This window comes from Pteropus alecto, unplaced genomic scaffold (assembly GCF_000325575.1).
Source record: "Pteropus alecto unplaced genomic scaffold, ASM32557v1 scaffold786, whole genome shotgun sequence".
NCBI lineage: Eukaryota > Metazoa > Chordata > Mammalia > Chiroptera > Pteropodidae > Pteropus > Pteropus alecto.
The window spans coordinates 327,751-333,750 of record NW_006438126.1 but is presented as its reverse complement, the minus strand read 5'-3'; the positions used below and the strand labels follow the sequence as shown (position 1 = coordinate 333,750).

At 39.9% G+C, this 6,000-nt stretch overlaps 1 long non-coding RNA gene across 3 annotated transcripts in view; it reads right to left on the bottom strand.

Annotated features, from left to right (window-relative positions):
• Window positions 1-6,000, bottom strand: part of LOC112482838 — a 30,301-nt gene that overhangs the window by 9,525 nt on the left and 14,776 nt on the right. For 2 of the 3 annotated variants that reach the window (XR_003047419.1, XR_003047418.1), the window contains exons 2-4: window positions 3,651-3,712; window positions 3,098-3,319; window positions 1,286-1,407 (exon numbers count right to left, since the gene is read on the bottom strand). This is a non-coding gene — a long non-coding RNA (uncharacterized LOC112482838). The remainder of the gene's footprint in view (window positions 1-1,285; window positions 1,408-3,097; window positions 3,320-3,650; window positions 3,713-6,000) is intronic. The other variant, XR_003047420.1, reaches the window with a different exon arrangement.

The window sequence follows — 6,000 nt, the reverse complement described above, 5'->3', positions numbered from 1 at the left end:
CCATGTCTGTTTTTTTTTTTTTTTCTGTTTTTAGTAGTTTATTTTATTATTAGTTTCAAGTATACATTACATTGATTAGACATTTATATGGTTTATGGAAATGATCCCCCCGATTACTCTAACTTCCCTCTGGCTCTACACATAGCCATTACATTACTGCTGACTACATTCCCCATGCCATGCTCCCCATCTCCGTGACCATCTATTAACTACTAATTTGTACTTCTTTAACCTTTCACTGCTTTCTCCCAGCCCTCCAAACCCCCTCCCCTCTGGCCATCACTAGATTATCCTCTATATTTGTGAGTCTGTTTTCAATTAGTTTGTTCTTTTTGTTCCTTAGATTCTGCACATAGGCGAAATTTTATGGTATTTATTTTTCTCTGTCTGACTTATTTCACTCAGCATAATAATCTCTAGTTGTTTATCCAATCATCTGTTGATGAGCATTTAAGTTGCTTCCATATCTTGGCTATTGTAAATAATGCTCCCATGAACATAGGGATGCATAGATCTTAACGAATTATTGTTTTGGTTTTCTTTGGATAAGTACTGAGAAGTGTAACTGCTGGGTCAAAAGGTATATTTATTTTTAATTTTTTGAGGAACCTCTAGACTGTTTTCCATAGTGGCTGTATCAACTGGCCCAGACTTCTTTTCCCACCTGTCTGCTCCCAGACCTCTTGGAGAATTCTCCACTACTCCTCCAACACACCCCATATTTCCCTATCTCCTACCCATCTCCTATAACCACCCCAGGCCTCCTGTGCCCACCTTCCCTGGTTCTATTCTTCATCTACCAACATGTGACTTATCTTCAAGAACCATTTAAAATACTTACCCCTCTTTTCCTTCTCTTACCCCCTAAACCTTTGACCTCCTAGAGCCTTACCTGGTGCTCGCCTACATCATTTACATCACTTCCCACATGCCCCCAATGAATCCCTAAGTTCTTTGAGGGCAAAGACCCTACTGTCTTACTATCCTTATTGTTGTATTTCTCCCTATGCCCACATGACCCCTATTGTCCCCAAAAGCTCTTCAACACACAGGAAGTTGGTAATAAATTTTAGTTAAACAAATTCAGATATGACACAATCCTTGGATTTATGGTGATTCAGAAGGCTCTTTTGCTGACCTTTGTAGACAGGAAGCTCTGCCTTATATCTAGCCTAATTCCACTTTCTTGTGGTTCGTTTTCATTCCTCAGTGGAGTTGGAAAGCAGTGGATTATCTTCCCCTAAATAATAACACTTCTTAGGCTTTAAGACTATTATTAAGTCACCTTTGAGCCACCTTTCTTCTTCAGGTTGAATAATCCCAGTTCTCTTTATCTCCTTCAAAATGTTACTTTCTGCCCTGTTATTAGCTTGGAAGGACTTCTGAGTTCTCTCCAACTTCTCTATCCTTAAGAGAAGAACAGAAGGAAATGAATTGTGGGTCCACTACATGACAGGGACTATCCCCCCGCCCCTGATACACACACAATACACACTAAATTTATTTGCCCTAGAAACCAGGGAGGTAGCTGCTCTTCACCTCATTTTATAGATTAAAAAGAGGCTCAATATGGTTGATAGGGTTGCTCATTCTTGGCACTATTAACAGTTTGGGTCAGATAATCCTTTGCTGTGGGGCTGTTCTGTGCACTGAGGATGTTTAGCAGCATCCCTGGCCTCTACCCACTTGATGCCAGTAGCAAACTCACCCTCACAACTGTGACAACCAAAAGTGTCTCCAGATATTACCAAATGTCCTCTGGGGGGCAAAATCACCCCAGGTTGGAAACCATTGAGTTAGGGGAATTTTCCAGAGATCACTCAACTCCTAAGTAACAGAGATTAAACTTAGATGTGTCAACTTCAAAAATTTTCTTTCTACTATCTCCATATAATTCCTAAAACAGAGCCTCACTTGGGAAAATAATGAGAGAATGTTGTTCTGTTCTCTACTTTTATTGTTACATTCCCAACATTTAATCTTCTATATGTGTCATTGTGATCAATTAGTAGATTACTGTGTTCCAAGTCTAAATCTCCACTTTCCCAATTTATCCATACTCAATTTGAAAGCATTAGCATGGGTCCACCGTGATAACAGAAAATTTTTTTTAAATGTTTAATCAATATCTTAGAATCACTAATTTCAGCCCCACTGCAGACACCTAGGAGCTAAGAATAGAAAACACTTCCTCTCCTCCAAGAGTAATAGGTCTAACCTAGGAGCTAGATATATACATGAACAATTCCAACACTTACTAAGAAATCCAAAGACCATTCTTGCACCACCTTTAAGCAAGTTGTTGGAAAGCGAGAACACCACGTCCACTGAACAGTTGCTTAGACTAAAGATGCCAAGCAGTCAGTTTAAAGAGTCAGCTGAGACCAGCCTTTGGCACAGCGAAGACGCTGACATAAACCGACACAGACAAATACTGTGGGCTGTAAATTGAGAGGGGCACATGCACGCTGATGGGACACAGAGTTATGGAACCAGGTGTCTGTGTGCTGCATTGCTATTTCTGTGCTGCAGACCAGCCTGAGGGCCACGTTCTGCTCTGAGACAGGGTTCCTACGCCCAGTTTTACTTCTGCTGTTCCGGGTGCCAAGGGTAGGGGGAAGAAATGCCAGATTTGTACATGGTGAACTTTTTCATTTGTTCTCAGCATTTATCTGAAGCCACACCAGGCCTTATTGTAGCTCCTTCATTTCTCTCCATCTATCATAATCAGACTTATTCTTCAAGATCCATTTAAATGCTGCCTCCAGCTTTCTCTCTTCAACTCCCACCACCCACTATCTACTCTGGCCAAATCAGTCTGCCAGCCTTATCTAAACACAGCTTGCAATTTCCCATGAACGTTTTTTTTCTTTCATTCATTCTTTCAACATGTGTCTTTTGAAAATCTACTCCGGGCCAAGCACTAGTCTAAGAACTAGAGATATGGCAACTTTCAAAACAGACAAAAGTCCTTGTCCTTGTTCTTAGGAAGAGAAGCTGACATCCTGACATTATTATTTCTAACTGAATGTGTTAGCCTCATGTATTCCATCCTTATCTTTAAAAACCCAGCTCTTCCTTCAAGTGTAGGTCCTACCTTGTCTCCTCCATGAAGTCCTTCTTCATCCCACACAGTGTCACTCCTCACTCTGGACTTCTATTGCCTTTACTGTGTGTGCCATGCATTTGGCATAAATCGGACATAGCCTTTTATCATCTATGTGCATCTATCCTATCTCCCAACTATAATGTGAGATCCCCAGAGGGCAGGAAATATGTTTGTGTCACCTCTGCTGTCTTGTAGCACCCAGCAGAATATCTGGTACAGAGAAAGAAAAACAGCAAATAACAGTAATAATAATAATAATAATAATAATAATAATAATAATAATAAAAAATAATAAACTAGTATTGATTGCATGCTTACAAAGGACTAATCATTGTTCTAAGTATTTAATAAGTATCAGCTCATTCGATCCAAGCAGCAAGTCTATGAAGATGGTGGGGTAGAAACACAGGTGGAGGTGGGTATGGAGGCAGTAGCAGCAAAAGAACTGATAATATTGTGTGCCAGTGGGAGTAGAGCAGGTGGTTACAGAATGTGGGCTTTCGAAAATGATCTGGATTGGAGTCCTGGCTCCATAACTTACCAGCTGGGTGACTTTGGTCAAGTGACTTCTCTGCCATTGGCTTCTGTTTCCTTTACTATAAACTGGGGATAATTACAGCATCCATATTATAAGAGTGTGTGACAATGACATAAACTAATGCAGATAGCATACCTCCTGCACAGTGCCTGATACATTGGAAACACTCAACACATCATCATCATCATCAATCATCATCATCATCATCATCATCAACATCATCATCCCCCTTCCCAGAATCACCTACACCTATTTCCTGTCCCTTTTGCCCTATTTTCCCATCCCCCTCCCCGCCCCACTACACACACATAAACCTTCTTCCATATCCTCAATCAAGCAGAGGAAAATTTGAGTTCAATGTACTGAGAAGAGACTCTCAGTTGCTATTTTATTTCTCCTCTTCCAACAAAGGAGCCCTGAAACAAATATATCTAAGATGTCATGACTCATTTATAATTACACAGGCCCTTGGGACCAGAGAGGGAGTGGAAGCTCTGCTGGGGTATGACAGAGCTTCAAGGGCTCAAAGATACAAGAATCCAAGGGGACAGCCTAGGAAGCCAACTAAAAGTGGGTGTTATTATCTCTTCCTCGGTTACTGCAGAGATTGAGCTCTTTCATTAAAAATCTGACACTGTTGTTAAAAAAAAAAAAAAAGCAAACCCACTAATAAGCTCAAAATTGTGGGCATAAAAATGATCTACTGGGGGAAGTGGCTTCATTTATGTCAGCTACTAATACTAAGGACTCATTCATTCATTGACTCTTTGAGTTGTTTAGCTTCCTGGCACACTGACCTTTGTTGAATCTATGTTTTGCAAGGTATCAGGAGTGCGAAACCCTCGACATTTTTCATACTTCTATATTAGTTGGGATCTATGGAAACCTCCTCCCTGACTTTCATTTGTGCATCCCTCCATTTCTGCCTGCAGCTGCGAAGCATCTATTATACACTCCAATTATGTGATTATACATATTTTCACTAATTAATAATAATTCTTGCTATTTATCCTGCTAACTCTTATTGGACCTCAGAGCACATTCTAGAGGATAACAAATAGCTTTGATACCCAGGAAAGAATGTGCAAGTTTTGTAGACCATTTGGGAAGAAAGGGAAACTGAAGCACCACATAGTACCTCCTCCAAGTCTGTGATAGAGGCAACCACTGAATCTGAGACTTGACTTTGCTTGGTAGATTATTAACCCAAACATATGGGCCTGCTGGATGGTGCTGATGCCTGGGGAGGTGGCAGGAAGAAGAAAGTCATTAGCCCAGAGGTAGTATGTGTTAAACTGGATGTTAAAGTTAAAAGTTGCTCCTATTTACAGAAATTTGGATTTTTTTTTTTTGGTTACATTTAATACTATGTTCTCCCCTCTTGAGATTTATCGACATGCCACGAAGAAAAGTTATTCCATGATCTGGACAAGTGCATTACTATATTTCCTAGTTATATATCAGATCAGGATAGGCCTGGGAGATCACCTGATCCAGCCTATTCATTTTTCAGAAGCAGGAACTTGAAGACCAGAGCCAATAAAAACTACAGGTATATCTAAGCATCATGTCCATTGTCAAACCTAATCATCAAAAATAATGCTGTGAGATAAATTTCACTATCCCACATTACAGAAGTAAACGAGATCTTAAAAGAGACTTGCCCAAGGTCATGCTGCATTACAGAACTCATCCTTAAGCTGAGTCTTCCTAAAGCCAAATTTCATTTTGACTGGTGCAAACAGTAGTCTTGGTCACTTAAAAAAAAAAGTCAGTCCAAGCAGGTTTCAGACTGAAGAGATTGATCCATGGATAGACCTGATGAGTTCAAATATAGCAGTTCACCTAGGCTGAGTTAAAGCCACCATTCAAGCACTGAACCATTCCCTTCACAGAAATAAATCTGAGACCTCTGTTTGTCACTTGTCCCAGTTGCTTAGTTGGGAAAATGGCAAAAGCCCAGCATTCCAGTTCTAACTCAAAGATTGGATGTGAGCTCCCCTCCCTCTCATACCTATAGCTTTTTATCAGTCCTTTTCATGAACTTGATTTACTATGCCGAGAATTACTTTTCTGTACAATCTTCTATTGCCTCTGTTAGAGGTGGAGAATGCTGATATAAAGATACTGTATAAAATGTATAAAAATAAATACAAATGGCCCATAAATACATGAAAAGATGTTCAACATCATTAATCATCAAGGAAATGCATATTAAAACCACAATTTGATGCCACTATACACTCATTCAATGGCTAAAATCTAAAAAAATGAAATTCTGAGTGTTGGAAGAACATGGAGCAATCCATGTACATTGGATGGCTCCATGAAGTGGACTCTCATTTTTTACTGT